The following is a 22,081-nucleotide window of genomic DNA, read 5'->3' as shown; positions in this document are numbered from 1 at the left end:
TTTTTATTATTGGCAAATATGAGCATGAAAACTAAATTCAAAATTCTTTTCTTCTTTAAACGCTGCACCTCTGAATATACCCAGCTAAGGGCACATTTCATAAAGAAACATGTCAGAATTTTGACCAAACAGATGTTTTTGACTTATAGAGTATTTCCAAAAGAGACAACAGAACTTAGTTCAAAAGCTTGATCTTGCTGAAAACAATTTTCATGTTTGCCCAATTTCATATTAATTTTGTGGTCACTGGAAGTCAATATTTGAAATAAAATCCTATGAGTAAGTATTCGAGAGTCAGCTTTTTCAATGGGCCTGCTCACTTGTACATTTATTCACTGAGCCATTCAATAACTTTTGAGTCTGAACTACATAAAGGATACTAACTACTGCATGCTTTGAAAACTTGAGAGTTGAAACAGGTTTGGATGCTACCATCAAAAATTTCATGGGAGAGAGTAGATGTTACATGAATACTTATACAATAATATATAATACTAGATAGAAATAGTTAAGTAGTTAATGGTTAAGTAACATTAGGAAGTACAGATAAAATACTACAGGATTCCAACAAAAGCAGAGACGCTTTCCTATTAAGCTATTCACGGAAAGCTTCATAAAGAAGGACCAGAGATGGAAAATTGTTTCAAGTTTATGAGCATCTTGTTTAATAGCAGCTATTATTCATTATTTTCTAGAAATAATTTTTTTAAAGGGAAGAAAAGTGCAAAGAGTAATAAAACAAACACCCATGTTGCCAATGCTACTTTAAGTGACCACATAGAATGAGCAATAATTTCCACACACAGCTTTTTTTTCTGGTTCTTCTGGGGATGTCACCCTTTGGAAATAACATTTCTCATGATTCTAAAGAATAAATAAATGAGGAGAATATCAAGCATAGCAAAGCATGGCCATGTTTTTGAGATCTGTCCTAAAGACCTGAGTACAGGATGATTTAAAGACTTATAAAAGGGAAATGGGTGAATATAATTTAAGACTCTAACATTAATGAACTGTACTGACTTTTGTCTCCCTCTTCCCTTAACTCTCCGATTCAATGAACCCTGATATTCTTTCATAACTTTTACTTACATGGACCATTTATATCAGATCAATTACCTAACAGCTCTCACAATTCTCTTTACTGTGAGGATCTTGGTTTTTCCTAGATGTAAAACATTCCCCATTATTTTAGACTAAAATGATTTTTCCTCCTTGGTGTTCCCATGAAACTTTATATGTCTAATATAGTTCTTTTGCATATTTATGTTTTATCAACTCACCCCCACATCGCATCTGAGAGGGCAGGGAGGTACCTTATTTATATATATATAATATTATATATATATAGTTTATATATATAATATTGTATATAGTTTCAGGTGTACAGCATACTGACTCAGGGTTTTGTGTTTTTTTTTGCAGATTATATTCCATTAGAGGTTATTACGACATATTGGGAAGGGGTGGGAACTTTTGAGGGATGAACCAGTGGTCATAGTGGCTAGCAAAGATGATTTTAGCTGAGAAAGAAATAAAAGAAAGAGATAATAGGGAACTGGTAACAGCAAAGAGGCTAGGAAGACTATAGTACTTACTGCAGTTGATTAGCAATGTATCGATGAGAAATTCTATGGAGTAGGTGGAAATGGAAGGTGATTAGGAAATGTGATTGTATCTGGAATAGTGATAGGCTCCCTGTAAATGCCAAAAACCAAACTGACTATGATAACAATAAACATGGTGATGATGATGACAATGATATTGAAAATAACAATAATGGTGATTAATAAGAAGACAAAAGGGCAAAATTTGACCACAAGTATATAAGCAAGAGCCCAATATGGGCTGTTGAGAGAAAGACTATGGCTTTTCTAGAAGTCTTATTAAATATTAGCACATTTCTCTGTTTTCCTTGCTGCCATGCATTGGCAAGGGAAAAGAAATGTATATGCACAATTTTTCTTACTGGAAGGAATTTTTCCTGCATCCTTTCAAGTCAGTAAAATATTTCATGTCTATTCCATATCCCTGATGGGCTCTGAAAAATGTCATAATGGGCACATACACAAGAAGGAAGATGGATATAAGCTAGAAAAGGGAACCAGAAATGATTCAGACTTAGACTCTGTAATTGAGAGTCATTCTTAGAAACTATAGGGAAAAAATAGCTTTTCTGATGTGCTGAAGCACAAGTGTATAAACAAAGTCGTGAGTCAGAGTTGCCAATTGCATTCCATCTATGAGAGCCATAGAGACTTGGGTCAGACCTCGTCAAAACATAAATTTTCAAAATCCTCAGTTCAGATAAAAACACAACCTATGTCCATTCACAATTACCTGTTTCTGAAACCATGGTAAATGTTGATTCTATGTCAACAGAGAAGCCTCCTTCCCCACTTGGGTGATTTGTCTCGTTGTCAGTTGGTTCATCATGGTGTTATTCCATCATCCTATCAGATATTCCTTTGTCAGTATTATGGTATCTTGAAAATGCCACTTTAAACATTAAGCTTTTAAAGAAGCCAAATGAAATGCTCAAACCTGGGCAAAATGCATTAGTTCTGATTCTCTCTCTTTGAAACAAAGCTTTTATCTATTTTAATGAAATTTTCTTTGAAAAGAAAATTAACTTAGAGTTATATCCTAAGTTTCATCCCAATGGGAATAAATACATTTCACCAGAACATTCATTTTGGGATAGGATCTGGAATAGATAATGCCAGGAGATAATTATTCCCTCCACTTCTTTGTGCAGGTCATGCACACTAATCTTTTTTCCATATCCGGAGACCTAAATTTTAAAGTGTGATGTGCGATGTTAAAACCTACATTTGCATGCGGTATGGTTTCCTTTATTTTCCAAGGAGTTATCAGCTCAAAAGGTGTTTCAGATATAAGTAAGAAACAGATCCACTTCCAAAAAACTAGAGGTCTTCATTTTCTCCCCTTGGAAAGTTTCTTGTCTGTAGCCAAGTGGAGCTCAAGCTCATGTGTTGTGCTTACCAATCCCTGGAGGGGTGACTTGAGCACAAATGTCCAGCAGAGACACTTGGAAAGAGGGATTCTCTCAGTTGGTGATAATGTAGCCCTAGTGTGATCATTTCATTGATCACTCTGGCAGATGCGGGCATCAGATATTACCATGGATTCTGAGAAAAAGAACAGAATGCTTACAAGTCTCAGAAGTTTTTTTTTTTTTTTTTTTTGCAGAAGTATTTGACTTGAGTGCAGAAAGTAGTGGAAGCCTTCAGGCACCTGAAAGGGTACAGTCATTTTATATAGAATAAGACAATAGGAGATAAAAGGGGGGAAGTGATGATTGAAAGAAAAAGCTGGGTGTATCAAAGAGAAATTTATATATGACAGTTTTGTTCAGGGATGACGTTGATGAAGATTTTTGAATATCCAAAATCCACTGGCTGTGTCACAATTTATTTTAGCTTTTGTGTACTGTATGTATACCAAGCAACACATCTGTATACACCAGGCTGCTACGATGGGCCTGCAAGTTGCTTGTCAGGGATTTGAGGTAACATCAGGAAGGAGGCACCTACAGCATTCTAACACACTCTGGTAAAGTCTATTCCAAAGGATAAGTTCATTTATTGGAGTACGTCTTCCATTCCATGGTGACAGAGTAGTAGAGTGGGAGGGGCCTTGGACTTGGATCCAGAAAACCCAGGTTCATGTCCTGGTTCAGCCACTTTGGAGAAAAGATGTCTCCACCTCTGCATGACTCAGGTTTTCTTCTGACTTTGCCCACCTCATTTGGGTTGTTCTGAGCATCAAATGAGATCATACATCTGAATGATCTGTTTCCAACTACTAAAATTATTACAAATAATTTGAATTATTATTACTAGTCTTCTATTTCTCTTTGATAACTGACACTGACTATGTATTCTCTTAGCCTTCATGGTGATTGGGTCCTTAAAGTTGTTTGAATTTTTTTTTAATGGAAAAAAACGAGTCAAAGAAGTTCTAGCATTTTAGAGTCCTACCACAGTAACCAGGATGTAGATGTCACATGTCTCAGCGGGTTCTCCTTTATTAGTCTGGTGGGAAGATTTCCAACCTGAAAGGGCTATTTCGTATTCCTAAATATGAGACAAAAAGGGAGCCATTTGTGGGAAGGAATTATCTTTATCCGTTCAAATCTTATCCCTGATTATTTTCTTAGACTCATTTTTAAAATGAACCAAGTAAAAGACATAGAACCAATTTCGCTTGGTCCTAGAAAGGGCTCTAAATTTAATGGAAGATATATGACTGTCATTTCTGATGTATTTTCTTGTCCAGTTAGTGCAGTTGCAAGGGTCACTGCACAAACGTGAATTGATTTTCTATTTTAGAATAAGTATTTTAAGGAGAACATTTAGTCTCTACAACATGGCAGGTTAAGAGCACTGGAAATGGAAGCCCATAATTTAGTTTTTGAGAATGTATTGTTCCTTGGTTGATTCTGGGTGATTTCATATCCTTAATTTTCATTATTCAAAGAGCCTAAACATTTTATCCTGAGTTCTATAGTGCTTTCTGTTACTCCGCATGCTGAAGAACAATTCAGTCCATTTTGCTGATAATCTGAGACTTCATTTAAAAAAACAATGGCATATATATCAGGGTATCTCGGTACTTAGAGAGTGGACATTATAATGTGCCCAGTTGGCACTATCAGGCTTAGAGAAAAAATAGTTATTAGCTTGTTCTTGGTGGTGTTGGGTATTTTTCTTGGTGTGTTGGATCAGACACGTTTAGAACAGGGTCTTAAAAATGAAAATATGGTTGATTAAGCCTCATAACAAGGTCTTTGGAAGCATGCTGTGTTCTCCTTGGAGTTAACACCTAAGAGGCTGTCTCAACTGTAGGATGCAGCATATTCCTCATTGACTTCTTTCTTGAGAGGGCTACTCTGAACACGTGTGACTGACTACAGACACTTTTAGCCATGTGAAGCCCATTAAAGGAAGGACCTGAGCAAAAGGATTAGGTCTCTAACTGGTGTTCTTGAGTGTGCAGGACCTGTAAGAATGAAGTCATTAGATTTCCATTTTGGAGTCTAGCCTGGCTAGCCAACCAAATGTGGTCATGGGGCAAGTATGAGAGGGAAACCGGACACTCTCTCTGACTCATGCCCTGGCTTATGCACTCAGAACTCCTTTAGGAAGTATAATACATGAGTACACCAAATGATGGCTCTGTTTTATTAACTTGTCGATCCAAGAGGGGAAAATAAAATCCTGGATCGAGTCAAAATGCGGAAACTCAATAGGCAATTATCATGAATGTGACTGGATAAGTCTTGTTTTCTATTTTTCTATTTCTTCTTTTTTTTCTATCAGGAGGTGGCTCATACTTTCTTGAGGAAAAATAAGCTACACTTGCCCATGCATTGTCAAAGCAATAGAATAAATTTGCAGCAAGGGAGCACATATGTGAGCACCAAACAATTACATGTAAAGGTTTTCCATCTTTATATTTGAATCTAAACACACAATTCATTTGTTTATTCCTTTAATAAATAAGTAGTGAGCAGTATCTATATGCCAGGCACCATGTTCTTGCTAAGTATACAGTGGTAAACAGAAATTTAAGCTTTTAAACGTCAGTTCTCACTTCAGTAAAAACTGGAACATAATTTGTAAGTTTAATGCTGTACCATCCAGGATCTTTGCAGGAAAGAAATGACACACTCCAACAGGGTGTGGGAGGGTTTGGAAAAAACCAATCCCTAAAGGGAGAATGTAGTACTCTGGGACTGCCAGCAATAGACCTGAAGAGGCAAGGGAGGGAGTAGCTGCCAGAACCTAGAGAAAGTGGCTCTACAGAGAGGCCACCTAATGAGATCTATGGAGCAATGGAGTCAATCTGTGCTGGCCTAGCAGGGAGGAAGCTAGGGAATAAACGTTCTGACCTCACTCTCCTGCATTCCGTTTCCTTGCGGGAGCCTCTCGTTGGCCAAATCCAGCTCGAAGTCTGAGGGCACGGGAGCGCAATGACGCAAACCCGGAAGGTCAGCTTCCCAGAGCACAGAGAAGAACAGAAAAGAGGAGAGTCTCTGGGGGCAAATGGAAGACAATCAGCACAAGGCCAACATACGAGCAAAGCCACCCTTCAACCTGGTCGAGCAGACAGCTCCCAGACTGATAATCCGTTTAGTAAGCCTTCCTTTGTCAGTCTTGGGAAAGCAGGGAAGTGAGAACGGGATATCATCTGGATATACTATCCCAATAGATAAATGATACCTCCAAAAGCAGAGATGAGAGAGGAAGATAGTGGACCGTGGTAGTTCTGTTTCCTAAATAGACAACTGAAAGATGTGCCACCAATGGACGGGGGTGGGGGTGGGGAGGGAGGAGGGAGAGGTCTTCGTGCGGAATATATGAAAATAATTAATATAGCTTCCTTTCTATCTGATTTAATATGTTAATATGTTTGCTGATATTGTTGTGTTTGCCCCACAGTCAATCCCCTCCAGGCTCTCCAAGCTGGGATGGGTTGTGGACTTAGATTTGAGCGCAAGACTTAATGCCAAGTCTCTTGGGGCAGCATCTCTGAGACACAGTCTTTCCTCCGTGCTCTTCTGTCTATACAGAGCTGAAGTAGAACTGTTAGAAGAAAAAAGGACTGGGTGGGAGGGTTAGAAGAACATGAAGCCCAGGGGCAGGGTATTGTGCATTTTGAGGAAATGACAGGTCTAAGGGAGAGTTGCGTGTTTCCCGCTCCTTGGTTGGTTTGATTACTGCACCTGAAATACAGCTACTACTCGTGGCAATTCTGCTACTTTAGGAAAACCTCAGAACTACTTTACCACCTAATTTTTCTCTCACTTTTAAAACCCAAGTATACGTAGACGATAATATAATCTATCTTCTTCTGATTTATTTACATTTAAATACTTCAAGATGTTGATTTCTAAGAACCAATTCATGCCCAACAAGGCAGCTGAGATTTCTTTTATCAGGCTTTCTCTTAGAAATAGCATTCTTTGCGCCCCTCCGCCTCAAATGTATTCAGAAAACAAGGGGTCTGTTTATTTAGCTTTGAACCTCCAAGTCTCTAAAAAGTGAAGGATACACACATTTGGCAAACCACACTGTAACAACTCCAGTTAGAAGATACAATCCAGGATAATTTACACATATACTGCAGCGCTCACAATGAATTTCTCATATTCTACTTTTTCCTTTGAATTAATTGTGTCTTTCATACTTGAACGTTGTATACAGTACGCCAAGTCAAAGGACTTAGGATTTAATGCTAAACTAAACTGGCAACCAACCAGATGTGTTTCTCAAACCACGCTTTTCGGAATACCTGCTTTAGAGCCTGAGTCCTGTTAAAAAGGCACATATCTGGGCCCCGCATTTCTCCAGCTCTACCTCTCCAGAAACACTGAATGATGGGATCTGAAAATACTGACTTTAACGATTTCATTACTCCCTATAGTTTAAGAACTACAGGACTAGAATGAGACATTTTTGCTCCTGTATCTGAAGAATAATATCTTCCTTATAGTATTTTTCCCAAGATAGTGTGCGCCAGCATTGCCTTACCAAATAAAGGCGGGGGGAGATCCTACAAGAAAAAAAAATCTAAACTGAGACTCATGAGGCCTTGTTTTAACTATACTTTTGCCAGCTGTGACCTAGAGCATGCCACCTAACCTCTCTGGGACTAATTCTTGTCATCTCCAAAATAAAGGACTTGGACCAAGATGTCAAGGTCCAACTTTGATAGTCTCTAGTGTTTACAGTCTAACATCTTTGAGTATGTCCTTTTGTAAATTATTGATGCACCCACAGAAGACCTTGGACGCATCCAATCTTCCTAGAGAAGTGGTCTCTGAGAAATTATTAATTCTATCCAGAATTCTTAGCAGTTGCTGATATCTTATTTCGACTCCCAATATTTCAAGGATGATCATTATTCTCTGGAAGACTCTGGAAACTTATGAGAGGATTACTGAAGAAATCAGCCATTCACAATTTTTGTCTTGTTTTTGGAAGGTTCGCAGGTAGCAAATTCATGTACAGAGGCTGCTTCTAGGAAAAGTAGCTACCATGTTTCTTTAGTTCAGCATCTGGCCAAAGATGTTTCTCGAAACGCTAGTCCCACGAGATGTTCTCAGATATAAGGTTTAAAATGTGTGGGGCTTCCCTGGTGGCGCAGTGCTTGAGAGTCCGCCTGCCGATGCAGGCAGGGGTGTTTTGATACAGTACCGAAGACACAGGCAAAACTGCACAAGAGGGGCTTCCCTGGTGGCGCAGTGGTTGGGGGTCCGCCTGCCGATGCAGGGGCCGCGGGTTTGTGCCCCCGTCCGGGAGGATCCCACATGCCGCGAAGCGGCTGGGCCCGCGGGCCATGGCCGCAGAGCCTGCGCGTCCGGTGCTCCGCAACGGGAGAGGCCGCAACGGTGAGAGGCCGCAACGGTGAGAGGCCCGCGAACTGCAAACCCAAAAAAAAAAAAAAAAAAAAAAAAAAAAAAAAGAATGGAAATTCTGCAAAACAGCCTCCAAGAGACTCCCAATATTCATTAGCATATTAAAATGTTTTGAGAAAACCTGCAGTAAAAATATACAAATAAATAGATATTTTAAAAACTTCTTTTACCCAGGGGCTTATCCTCTACTTATTAGATCACAGATTCCTTAAATGAGTAACATTCTGGGGAACTGGTGTTTCATGGAACACACTTTGGAAAATGTGGTCTCGGTAAAATCCACAAATCTAAAAACATTTTTTTGCTGTGAAAATAGGTGATGATGATGGGAAACCTACATACACATAAAATACGATGATCTGTTAGAAAGATAACATTCCTAAGAGTGGGAAGGCCCCAGCATTCGTAAATGTGGCTTTCATCTTGATACATGGTCAACAGTAGCATTCTGACGCCACAAGAGAATTACTCTACAAGTTAGATTATTATTGCAGGCTATTTATCTCCTGCTTCATTTACATGAATAAATAAGCAAACAGTGGCATTTTGAAAAAACAAACATTGAAGACAAAAGAAAAAACATGTCAGTACAGCAAAATACTTTGATCTGATAATCACCTTCTGTTTTAGTCTTTATGATTCTTGAATGCTGAGTGACAAATACGCACTTAAACAAGTGACCCTTAACCCTGAACTAAAGACATTTTTTAGCAGAATATGACAAAGTTGCATGCCTGTATGGAAAATTTCCTTTTGGATTGCCATTCTCTTTCGGGCAGTTTTCCAGGACGGATAAATCTCGTACCATTTCCATTCAACTGTCTGTTGAGAACGTTTTTCCCCATCACTTCCTTGAAATTTTAAAAAATTTGAATCCATACTAAAAAAAACTTCATTTAGTAATTGAAAGTATGCAATATTTATCTCAAATAACGTATGTAGATTTAAGGTTAAGGTCTTCACTTATTAGTATTTTTTTATAAATTTATTTTATTTATTTATTTTTGGCTGCGTTGGGTCTTCGTTGCTGCACGTGGGCTTTCTCTAGTTGCATCGAGTGGGGGCTGCTCTTCGTTGTGGTGCACGGGCTTCTCACTGCAGTGGCTTCTCTTGCTGCGGAGCATGGGCTCTAGGTGCACGGGCTTCAGTAGTTGTGGCACATGGGCTCAGTAGTTGTGGCTCACAGGCTCTAGAGCGCAGGCTCAGTAGTTGTGGTGCACGGGCTTAGTTGCTCTGCGGCATGTGGGATCTTCCCAGACCGGGGCTCGAACCCATGTCCCCTGCACTGGCAGGTGGATTCTTAACCACTGTGCCACCAGGGAACTCCCCACTTATTAGTATTAAAATATATTCTAAGTCGGTCTGCTCAAAATGGATGTTTCATATAGTTAGATATATAAATTCCCAGGAAAAACTATTGAAAATTGTTTTCAATGAAGATGGATGCAGAAAGAGAAATGTCTTTGAAATATCACAAAATGTCTTGGGAAAAGAGTTATCTATATGTAAAACTTCTTTATTACTATTTCTTCCTTCATACTTTCTCTGAGTTTGTTAAATAAGCAAGTACGATTTTTTCTTCCCGTTTCTTACTCTAGGGTCCTAGTAAAATATAGAGAACAAAGTAGGGGGTGGGGAAATACTAAAGCTACCTTAGCCTTAATGGCTTCTGATCCACGTCATTTACAGTTGACCCTTGAACAATGTGGGTGTTGGGGCACCGAATCCCAGCAATTGAAAACGCATGTATAACTTTACGACGGGCCCTCTGGTATTCACAGTTCTGCATGGGTGCATTCAACCAAAGATGGAGCGGATTGTATAGTACTATCAGGTATTTACTGAAAAAAATTTGCATGTAAGTGGACCTGTATAGTTCAAACCCACATTGTTCAAGGGTCAACTATATCTCACACAGTAGATGAAGACACATTGATGATGGAGCCACTACACACTCTGTATCAAACAAGTCCTTTATTTGAAACATTGCTTCAAGGTATCCGGCACTGGCGTTGCTGATATTCCACTGTATGGAATACCGATGTTTAAGCTTTTCTGGTAGTTGAGGGTTGGCATATACTGGACCTTGAAGAGGAACTGAGTGAAGATTAACTATAAAGAAGTGATTTAGCACGCACACGGTTTGCTTACTCTGTCTTCAGACTTTGTATCATACAGCCTGGGCGCCTGACTCAGATTCCTTGTTATCATTTGCTTCCAGTATCACTGAGGCTTCTGCATTTCTAGGAGGCAGACAGTGGCATCATAGTGGCAGATGGGGAGATGGCTTTGCTGAATCCTTAGTTATAGAAGTCATGGGATATGAATAAGAGGGTAACAGTTTCCCCAGCATTTTCTGAGATTTGATTTTAAAATGAAGTATATAGTGTCTTCTCAAAATATAAATACTTAAGAAGAGATCGTCTCTGTTTGAAAAGAAATGTCACACAGGCCCAATGCCTTGCCTGTGAATAGGAAACCCTGGCACCAAATTTTTTTTCAGGAAGATTTTTATAGATAAAATGCCACTCTGCTTGTTCTCTCTAAAATTTGAGGTCATAGCTTGTTACCAACAAGGTTGCTATGCTCTTCAGTATTTATTTTCTCTGGAATATTCCTATTATATTTTCTGAACTTAGTGACCTCTCTGTGACCAGTGGCATACGTGACCTGACCCTTGCCAGACTAATCCTATATTATCAGACATGTTTTCTCTAGTTCTCCAAAAATAGGAGGAATTACCCACAGTCTGGGATACGTATTCCTTTTATTTCCCCCAAGCACCTACATTTCCAACATTCACATTTGTTTATCGTGCACATATGCCTCATTTAAGCTCATCCTTTATTCAAATCTTCTGAGCAAATATTCCCACTTAAAACTCAGCAGGCGGCTTCCTGTTCCATACATCTCATGATGCCAACCAAGTTTGTAACATGCAGGGCTTTCAGCAAAACGGATACATTTCTGACTTGGGGCAAATATCCCAAGGCCCATTAAAAAAAGGATTTCCTCAGCAAGAGAACACACTTATCTCAAAGAAAAAAATCCGCATTTCTACTTGTCAACAAGACTCTGCAAATAGCGTAATCACAGGCACATTTTTTATTTTCCTCCTACTGGAAACTGGGCTTTTGTGAGCCCCTGCGTGAAAAGTCTGCTATAGTACCCACTTGCCCCAACTGAGTTCACTTAAGAGATGTCACTGTACAATTAACAGCAATATAGCTTGCGCGAAGGAGTCTTTGCAGAACTCAGTAGAAGTGGATGAACATGTGAAGCGTCCATGATTGTTATGAGTCCTTCAGCATGGGACCTTTCTCACTCCTCCATACATTGAGAGAACATAATTATTATATAAGAATCTGGAAGCAGGTGCTAATAATGTGCCATAATAACTGCATATGTAAAGTCCCAAGAAAGCAGGTATCCCCTCAGTGTCTAACTTGCCATATAAATGTCAGAATAAATTATGTGCTTCAGTGAAGAAGCAAAGCAGTTGAGGGTTTTAACAAAAAGTGTCCATCAGTGACATCGTGCAAAATGCCACATAAACTGCAGAATAACGCCTCTGAAAAAAGTTACTGACTTCTGAGGGGGGATGTGGCAGGTGGAAAGAAAGCAAAGAAACACAGAGTGGATAATAAATAGATCCTTCAGGAAAGCTGAGATCAGAAATAAACTCCTATGCTTTTTTTTAGAAGATCCATAGTGCAGCTGCTCCGGGTGCCTGATTGGTTATGTCTTTATCTGAATGCACAGGAAAATCAAGCTGAGCTGTCACCCAAGGGAGTGAAGAGCTCGAATACTAGTATCCTTGAATTTCTAGGCCCCTCATGACTCCTGAAACTCTCCTGAGACTTCTCATCACTTCCAGATAAAGTCTATACACCTGTACATGGCTTACCGGGGTTTTCACGGTTAGGTTTTTGACTACATCTGTCTGAGGTTGGGTTTCTGAGAAGCAGGTGCTGTGTGGAAGTGATTTATTAAGGATAAGTGAGCAAGGGAGACATAAGAGAGTGATGAAATCAGAGAAGGACGTGGGGGGAAGGCCCAGTAAGGGTGTGATCTCGAGCAAAGTCCAACAGTGGATGAGTTCGACCTGACCCCTCCGGGGAACTCTGGAGTGTAAGACACACCCCAGAGCTGTCTGAATGGAGGCAAGAGAGCTGACTTTTCATACCCCCTCTCTTAGTTAGTGGGTAAAGACGGCCCTCAAGGTATGCATGGGGGGCACGGTAGGGAGAGTAAATTCCCACATGCTTCTATCTCTTCTCAGGTGGGTAAAGTGAGCTCCAATAGCTCTGGGACAGTCCTCTGTGAAAAAACACATGTTCTGGCTACTGGAAGCAAAAGCATGGAATTTTGCCATCTGCAGCAACATGGATGGACCTGGAGGGTATTGTGCTAACTGAGATAAGTCAGACAGGGAAAGGCAATTACTGTTTGGTATCACTTATATGTGGAACCTAAGAAATACAACAAACTAGGGAATATAACAAAAAACGAAGCAGACTTACAGACCTAGAGAACAAACTCGTGGTTGCCAGTAGGAGGAGGGAAGTGGGGAGGGGCAATACAGGGGTAGGGGATTAAGAGGTACAAACTACTATATATAAAATAAATAAGCTACAAGGATATATTGTACAACAAGAGGAATACAGCCAGCATTTGATAATAACTATAAACAGAGTATAACCTTTAAAAATTGTGGATCCCTATATTGTACACCTGCAACTTACATAATATTTTACATCAACTATATGTCAATTAAAAAGAAAAAAGCATACTGAGGTGAGAGGCACAAAATGGTAAAGTGGGACTCACGGAACTTCAGGGGGGAGCATCAATACCGTCTTCTTCATCATCACCATTCCACGTGCCCAGCCACGCCCTCCCACTCTGTTCCAACCTCCGTGCCCTTTTCCCCTGTCCTCAAACCTTTTATTCTGGTGCTTTGCACTTTCATTTCCCTTCACCATGCCTTCCTTTACACCAGCCTAATTCCTACTCACCCTACAGACTTCAGCATCAATACCATCTCCTCTAGAAAGCTTCCCTTACAGTAAGTCCATCCTCTCCTACATGCTCCGTCTACAAGCTCTCTTGTGATTGGCTGCTTCCCTGTCCCTTTCCCTCCTAGACCAGTTCAAGGAGGCCAGAGATTGGACTTACCTCATTCTTCACTGTACCTCCAAACACCTGACGGTAGGTAGAAGCCAATAAACACGTATCAGGTGAATATAGAAATGTGTAACACCAAACGTTAATCACAGAATCTGTACTAATGCAAAGGTGGGTGTGAGCAATTGAACTAAAATAATAAATTATTATCTAATATTTGTGATTCTTTCAAAATGCACAGTCTTTTGCCATGTATGATCTCATTTCACTCCTTACACGTTTCTCATGATGGAAAACAGCTGTAATTTTGTTTACCACTCTTGTTACTTAGGGGGGAGAAAAAGTTATCTTGTTACCCGACAGGACTTAGACCAACACTAGCTCTCCAGATACATAAAGCCTAAGATGGGGAGGAATGTAGGCCATCATTTAGGGAATGATGACAATGACACTCATTCTCGATCTGCAATACTTTATTGAAGGTATTTTTACCATAGATGTCCCCCCTTTTTATTCCAGGATGATTCTAATTTATCTTCAAAGTTTCAGGTTGTTGTGTACGTCCTGTCTTTGTAGGAGTGTAATAAATGTTTAATGTTGAATGAGATGAGTGGATTCATTCACATATAGATACATATCAAGCAGTTATTATGCGTAGTCACCAAGCAGAGGAGAATTAAAAGGCAAATTGTTAACGTACCAGCTTTCTAACCTCCAGCCTTTCTATCCCAGCCCCTCTACTTTGCTACTATTTCAGGACCAACATCCCATGTCTAAAAAGCTTTATTCTCCATGCCCACTACTGAGCAGGGATTATGGTGGCATTAAGGTTACCCAGAGAGAATCCACCCGCCTGAGGCAACTCTCCTCTTCAGTGCATGAAGTGTTTAGTGAATGAAATCAATACACCCAAATGTTAATTTTGGATATACCTGAATTACCAGTAATTTCCAACTGCTAAAGTAATATCAGATTTACTTCATGGTTATAGCATTTAACGCCTTCCAGCCAGCAAGCCTGTGGTTGATTCTCCTCTAGAATTGTCCTTTTGAGCCGTATCTTCCATCTTCATCAAAACTTGCCAAGTGGTTCTCAAGTTACGGGGTTCTCCCAGATTATGAACCAATGGACCAAAAATCTTTATAAAGCCTGGAAGGCCCAACTAAGGTAGCTACAACTAATGATAATGTTTATATTTCTCTGGAGGCTTTAACATGTGAGAGCTCAATCTGCAGAAGAGAAAAAGAAGGAGCTCTAGGCTTCATATAAAAGGTGATGTTTTAACTGGGTCTTGAGAGACGCACAGGTGTTCAAGGAATGGAAAGGGGGACTTCAGGTAGGGAACTCTCATGTCTGGAAAGAATTTGATTATTTGGGGGCGGACAACAAAACATGAGTATGACTGAAGGAAGCAAAAGGACGGAAGTCACAGAAAATGAGGCTAGAGAATAAAGTTAGTTAGGGCTAGAGTGTTAAGCTGATTACTAAGGCATTAAGATCTAACCATAGGTAACAGGAAGTCAAATCAAGGTTTTTAAGCAGAGAAAGGGCATGATTAGATGTGGATTCTAAGTAGATAACTCAAGATGCCTTTAGAAGGGTATGCTAGAAAGATGGGGGTATCAGGGAATCATGACAATCACCCACAAGAGAGAAATGATGACAGTTCAGGCTTAGGCTGTGGGATTAGAAAGGAGAGGCTAAATTAACAAGATAAGTTCAAGTCAAATTGCATCAGGCAAGATATAGCGGGTACAAGAGAAAGAGTAATGTTTGACTCAAGGTTCCAGGTTAAGCAACTGAGTAGACGGTGTTCTCATTTACTCAAAGAGGAGACGTTAGAGGAAGAAGATGCTAAGGAAGATATGAGTTCAGCTTTGAGCATGTTTTTGAGATGACCGCCACAAATCCACATAGAGATGTCTCATCTGCTGTTGAAAATGTTAATCCGGAGCCAAAAAGAGATATCAGGGCTAGAGCTGTAGGAATGGGAGTCATCAGATCATGAGAGTATTGACTAAGATCACTCAGTGCAAATGTGCGGAATGAAGAGAGAGAGGAGTTAGGATGAGACTCCCATGAACAGGAACACTGATGGAATGCGGGGAGAGAAGGACTCGACAAGGAATACGAACGAGTGGTCACGACATCTGGAAGAGAAGCAGGAAAAAGATGTAGTCATTGATGTCAAGGGAAGAGAGAGCTTTGGGGATGAGGAAATCAAACCTGCCAAGTGCAGCAGGGATGTCGAATAGAAAGAGGCAAGGAAGTGGGCAATTGGGTTTGGTCAGTGGGACATTTTTGACCTTAGCGAGGGTGATATCTCTAGAGCACTGAGACCAAAGCCCATATTGTAGCTGGTTGTAGAGTGAATGAGGTTGGAGAAAGTAGGGGACAGTGAGTGTGTAGACTTCTCATTTAAAAGACTAATGCCAGCAGATGGTATTTGTTTTTCTCTTTCTGACCTACTTCACTCTGTATGACAGACTCTAGGTCCATCCACCTCCCTGCAAATACCGTATGCTAACACATATATATGGAATCTAAAAAAGAAAAAAAGGTTCTGATGAACCTAGGGGCAGGACGGGAATAGAGACGCAGACCTACTAGAGAATGGACTTGAGGACACGGGGAGGGGGAAGGGTAAGCTGGGACCAAGTGAGAGAGTGGCATGGACATATATATACACGACCAAACGTAAGGTAGATAGCTAGTGGGAAGCAGCCGCATAGCCCAGGGAGATCAGCTCGGTGCTTTGTGACCACCTAGAGGGGTGGGATAGGGAGGGTGGGAGGGAGACGCAAGAGGGAGGGGATAGGGGATATATGTATACGTATAGCTGATTCACTTTGTTATACAGCAGAAACTAACACAACATTGTAAAGCAATTATACCCCAATAAAGATGTTAAAAAAAAAATAAAAAGACTAATGCCAGGGAGAAAAAGGGAGATCAGATATCAGTTCACAAAGTTTGAGGGAAGAAACGGTTTCGGTTTTGCTTTTGTTTTTGTATGAAATGGCCTCCATTTTCTTGGTGAGGAAGTGCCCTGTCGTCTGCCACAGAGCGGCCATCACCACCGCCTAGGCTGCCTGGTCCTGAGTACAGTCAGCATGAAGCTGAAAAAGGGCACTAGGCTCTTGACGTTCTGTCTCGATGCCCTTCTTTACCATCAGGACAGATGGCCCAGACATTCAGGAAACATTTGTAAAATTTAAACACATTATAAAACAGAGTTTTCTACTAAAATGCACTTCTCAGTAGGCTTGTTGAGTAGGGAGAACTTTTTTAAATATAAGACCCAGAAGATGAAGCCACAAGGTATTAGATGCAATACTCAAACAGAAGACGAGGGGAAGAAAAGGGGCTCAGGGTCCAAGTTATCCATCATTCGCCTTCTTGGCCAACTCTTTATTCCTCACCGCATCCATCCATGTATTTCACAACATTTTAATTGTAGCAACTCAGAAAGCGTTAATAACGATCACATTATTTGTTTATATTATTTGAGTCCTTACCATGTGTCAAGCATTCTTCTAAGTACTTTGCGTATTCATTCATTTACTCCTCCCAATAACCTTACAGAGAAGTGCATGCATGTCATTAGTATCCCTGCTTTACAGATAAAGAAACTGAGAAAAGAGAGCTGATGTGTTTGCTCATGGTTATATGGGTAGTAAGGACGCAGTGCTAGCTTTCAATCCCAGGCAGTCTGGCAGGCATCCAGCCTGTTACCAAGAGTAAAGGCCTGGAAGATTTGTGTTGTTGTACACCAAGTTCATGAGTTAGACTTGTATCTGTTGCTTAATTACAGAGCTATGCTAGGGGCTGTGAGTCTGGAGGCCTGCAAGAGCCTTTGGAGCATTTTGCTTCAGAATCTGTTTATTATTATTCCAATTTGCATCCTCAGACTCGAGCACATTATTAATCCTCCACAAATGTTTGATGAATCATTAAATGAATGAGCAAAGCTGATTTCTCTCCAATCACCCAACAGCTTTCTGCTTGGAATGCATTGGAACCAGCTTGTAGATCGTTTTGGAGGGGGGGTTCCGGGGGGCGTCTGGTGTGTGGGGAGGCAGTCAGTGGCTGAGGAAAGGAGATGGGATACAGCAACTGCTACCTTCATGGGTTACACATTCTGTGATTTTTGTCTCTGACTAATGGCATTTTCTAGTCATTTTTTTACATCTTCTTTCAGAACAAATGTGTGATGCATTTAAATATATTCCAGGAAAATGCTGACTATGACATACCAAAAGCATGCCCTTCCATCTGGCATTTTCTCTAGTCCTATAGTCTGCTTCCTAGTGTACTTTATTATCTGGGCTCCAGGAAATGTTTTCATTGAATAATCTCAGTCTTTTAGGTATAGTGGGAGAAAACACTAAGTCTGAAACCTGAATTTTGCAATTTGATTCTCCTTATGATTACTTTCCAACATATATGAGGAGTCCAAGCCTGCCAAGGGAACAGAGGAGGAAAGGTTTTGAGTGCTGCGTGCTTGCTGGGGTAGCATTCTGTAAGAATTGAGACTGCTCTCTCAAATAATGTAGGGGGTTGTTTCTTAAGCACAGGAAGTACTTAGTGCTTATGAACAATGTCAAGTTTACTTTGTAGCAAGATACAAATGAATCACAAAGTATTTGGGAGAAACACTTAGGGTGTGCCTAACTTATAGGGGCTTTGGGAACTTGCTGAAAGCAATAGCAGACAACCCCTGTCCTTTAGCAATGTGACATCTTGCAGAGCAAATGAAATAGCACACAGAAAACAAGTCTAAGCAACACAAGCCAACTCTTGTCTATGTAAACATGGCGGCTACACGGGGAATGATGTCACGGAAAGTACGATTTCTGAGTAAGGGGGGTTGACGATGGCTAAAGTATAAGGAAGAGCTAGAAAATGAGTGAGGACATGAAGTATAGGTGGGGTTTACAGAGAAAATGCGTGCCTCGTGATGTGGCAAGTAACATGTTAGGTGTGTTCCATGCATGATCTCATTCATTCCCGACAAAACTGATAAGCCCTCCTGTTACCAATTCCCTTTTTCTAAATCTATGAACTCATATTCAGAATCTTTACAGTCAGCACAGCTGTGAGAGGCAGAGCAGCTGGTCAAATCCAGGCTATCTGGGGCTGGACCCTGCACACGTACCCACCGCACTCTTCCTTGCAGTGGTCTAGGTGGGCTACCAGTGTCCAGTAGGGAACATGTGGAGAGGTATGCGTTGACCCAGGCTAATCCCCGGAAAGAAGACTCTCTTAGAAAGATTCTTGCCTCTTAACTTGAGGGACACGCTCCCTCCATTTCCTGAGAGTTTGAGAATGGGGCTATTTCTCCTCAAAGGATTTTCTTTGCTACAACACTGCTCTATTGTGTTTGGTACTACACACAAAATCAGAAAAGCCTCAACAAATCTTCTCTCTAGTATGAAAGGATTATGAGTACAAACCCCGTTCTGTTTCTTTAGCAAAGCATTCAAACTCCCATGTCTTCACATTGTAAGCCTCTCGAGGTCCCAAGGTGATGATGCTGTGCCCATTGTCATGAGTCCACAGGAAGTGATGGTGTCTCATAGGAGAAGGGCATTCTCCACTTTAAGTATAGACTCAGCAGTGCTAAATGTGAGGAGGCCACTTAGCTTCTTGACTCTTGGAAGGACAGCTCTATTCAGCTCAGCATCAGAGATCCTGTCACACTGAGATGGAGGTGGAAATATATGATATTAAAATCCAGGGATTAAAAAAATCTCGAACAATGCAAACTTGGGGGGACCTTCGAATTTCAAGGAAGATACACAATACAAAGATCAATATGCAGGTAAAACTTTCAATTGCTGATTACACTTTGCCTAGTGATATGTACTTTTTATAAAATAGAGCCGTCTCTCTCCCTCCCCTCCTCTGTATGTAAAGAAATTCATCAACATCCCTACAAAGAATCTCTCCTTTCCCTTTCTCCTTTTCCCATGCACGATTCATTGCTTCCTCTGCTACATTCCCTTAAAATGTTAGGCTTATTATCATGTTACATCGTAATTAGTCTAATTCATATCTTTCTGCCATGGCAAATTGTGAGTTTATTGAATTCAAGGATCGGCTACATTTTGGTATTCCCAGCACCACAGAGACACCACTGTTGGCACCCAACCCATATCCCCAATCCCTTACCACATCACTGCACCATCTGACTTCCAAACACTAGCACTTGCATTTCTTTGCTTGAGGGCTTTCTCTGACCTAAGCCACTTTGCCCACCCTTGTGGCCGACCAGAAGTGAAGATGAATTAATGCCCCCTGAGAATACTCCCATCTAATGACAGCTGGGTGTTGATATAAAATACCCCAGCTCCTTCTCCCCTTGGGCAGAATAGCTCAGAAGAGTGTGTCTTCCAGAGTTACTTATGGGATAAATCTTCATGTGCTTTTTGAGGATGGATGATAGACTTGCTACAGCACCTTTTCTTGGCTTCCTTCCCTACCCTGTATCTCCTCCCCACTTCCCAACTAGTGTATTATTCGCCTCCTACCTTCACCTGAATTCTTGATTCAAGGGTAGCCCAAACTAAGTAAGCACCTAATATACAGATGAAGTCCAGCAAATGCCCTTTTAATTAAACTGAGTTACAAAGCTGGCCAGCGTAGCATGAGATGAGAGAGATGGAAGCCTATGCTACATAAACGCAAGGGGCCTATCCGTCAGATGTGAGCACACGAAAACGCAACAAGCACCATGATTTCAGGGTTTCCTTCTGCAGTAGGCAAGTGGCTGTCCTAGTTGTGAGTAGAGAATAATGCATGTTAGGAACTCTGGTTTCTATTTTTAGATACCTTGCTGACATAGAAAACTTCTGTTTCCTCCCAGTGCAATGGTGACCTTCCTACCCTCTGAGAAATGGTGCAGAATGCCTAATGAGGAAACAGGTTCCCATTTGTGGAAGCCACAGATGAACAGAGCAGGGATGTAAGAGCTTAGGTACTATTCACTGGCAGACATGGTGCTGTAAGATCTCTTTTGACTGTGGAACTGGAAGTGCTGGGTTGCCCGGCACTGTCATGGCCTTCAACAGGATTTAGGTCTTTAAGCTTCCACAGCCTGGCTCTGAGTCTAACAGTTCCAAAGGGTAATAATTTCTTCTAACAACTCACATTAAAAGATAATTTTCAAAAAAAAAAAGATAGGGCTTCCCTGGTGGTGCAGTGGTTGGGGGTCCGCCTGCCGATGCCGGGGGCACGGGTTCGTGCCCCGGTCCGGGAGGGTCCCGCCTGCCATGGAGCGGCTGGGACCGTGGGCCATGGCCGCTGGGCCTGCGCGTCTGGAGCCTGTGCTCCGACTCTCATGCAGATATAAAATGAATACGTGTTAAATTTTCTTTAACTCATTCATCAATGAGGGAACCAGGCAGATGGCATAACCAGTTCAAAAGAAAATGTAAGAAACAGACACATTTATAGATCAAGACTATTGGCCTGAATGTGCAAATAGGGGCAAAACCAGCCTCTTCACGGTGGGGGAGGGCAGTCACTTGAACCTCTGTGGGACAGGACACGGCAGGATTTGCATGTCTCTAAGCAAGAGATATTTCCCATTGCTATGAGTTATACAATTTAAAGAGTTATAAAATAGCTCCCATAGAATGAGAGTCAGATGACATGGAGGCGTGTACTATAGACAATCCAGAGTTTTCCCTGGAAGCACAATTTTTCCCTATACTCATGATTGCTAGATTCAATAATACACTCCTTCTCCAATAAGGAGAGCTCTTCTTTTTTGCTAGAGCCTATTTAAAATCCAGGTATTTTTCTCAACACTGTGAGTAAGGGTGAGCATAATAAAATGTAGAGCAGAGATATGATGCTTGAGAAAAGTACATCTAATGGTTAAATAAAGGGAAAATCTCAAGGTTTAGGAGGAAGATCCTTCCTTGATAGAAGGAGATGGTAAGAGAAAAGAAATAGGTGGCATTTCACACACATTGTCACATTCTGTCCTCCCAATGAACCTGTGAATTAGATGAAGATATTTCTTCTTTTATAGATGAGGAAGCTGGAGCCCAGAGTGACTAAATAGCCTACAGAGAGTTATACAAATAGTACAAAGCAGAGACAGCTTTTAAATCCAGTTCTAGCTCTGAAGTTTATGATTTTTCCCTTTATTCTATGCTGCACTGGCGAGGGATAATGTCAGGAGGGAAGGCCACAGTCCAGAAGTTTCCCGACCCCCACCTCAAACATGGCAGTTCAGTAGCAGTTTCAGAGGGCCATTGGTGCTCATTGGTGACTGTCATGTTTTTGTCAGAATTTTATCATTCCTGTCGAGTGCTTTGCAAACAGAATGCACTTTCTATTTCACAGGCTGAGATGAAATAATTGATTTCAATGAAGGACTTTTTGAATGAACTCCTCTTTGAAGCTGAAGGGATAGAGGCAACTGATGGGCTTAAAATGCCTTGCATTGAAAGTTGCTCTGAAATAGAATGGAAATGCACAGATTTCTTGGCATGC

At 40.9% G+C, this 22,081-nt stretch overlaps 1 protein-coding gene across 1 annotated transcript in view; it reads left to right on the top strand.

Moving 5' to 3' along the window:
- GLRA2 (glycine receptor alpha 2) overlaps positions 1-22,081 on the top strand; it is a 188,106-nt gene that overhangs the window by 3,319 nt on the left and 162,706 nt on the right. The gene's annotated exons all lie outside the window — the stretch shown is intronic.

The sequence above is a fragment of the Lipotes vexillifer genome, unplaced genomic scaffold, assembly GCF_000442215.2.
Source record: "Lipotes vexillifer unplaced genomic scaffold, Lipotes_vexillifer_v1.1 scaffold169, whole genome shotgun sequence".
Classification (NCBI taxonomy): Eukaryota; Metazoa; Chordata; class Mammalia; order Artiodactyla; family Lipotidae; genus Lipotes; species Lipotes vexillifer.
This window is presented reverse-complemented; position numbering and strand designations above follow the sequence as displayed.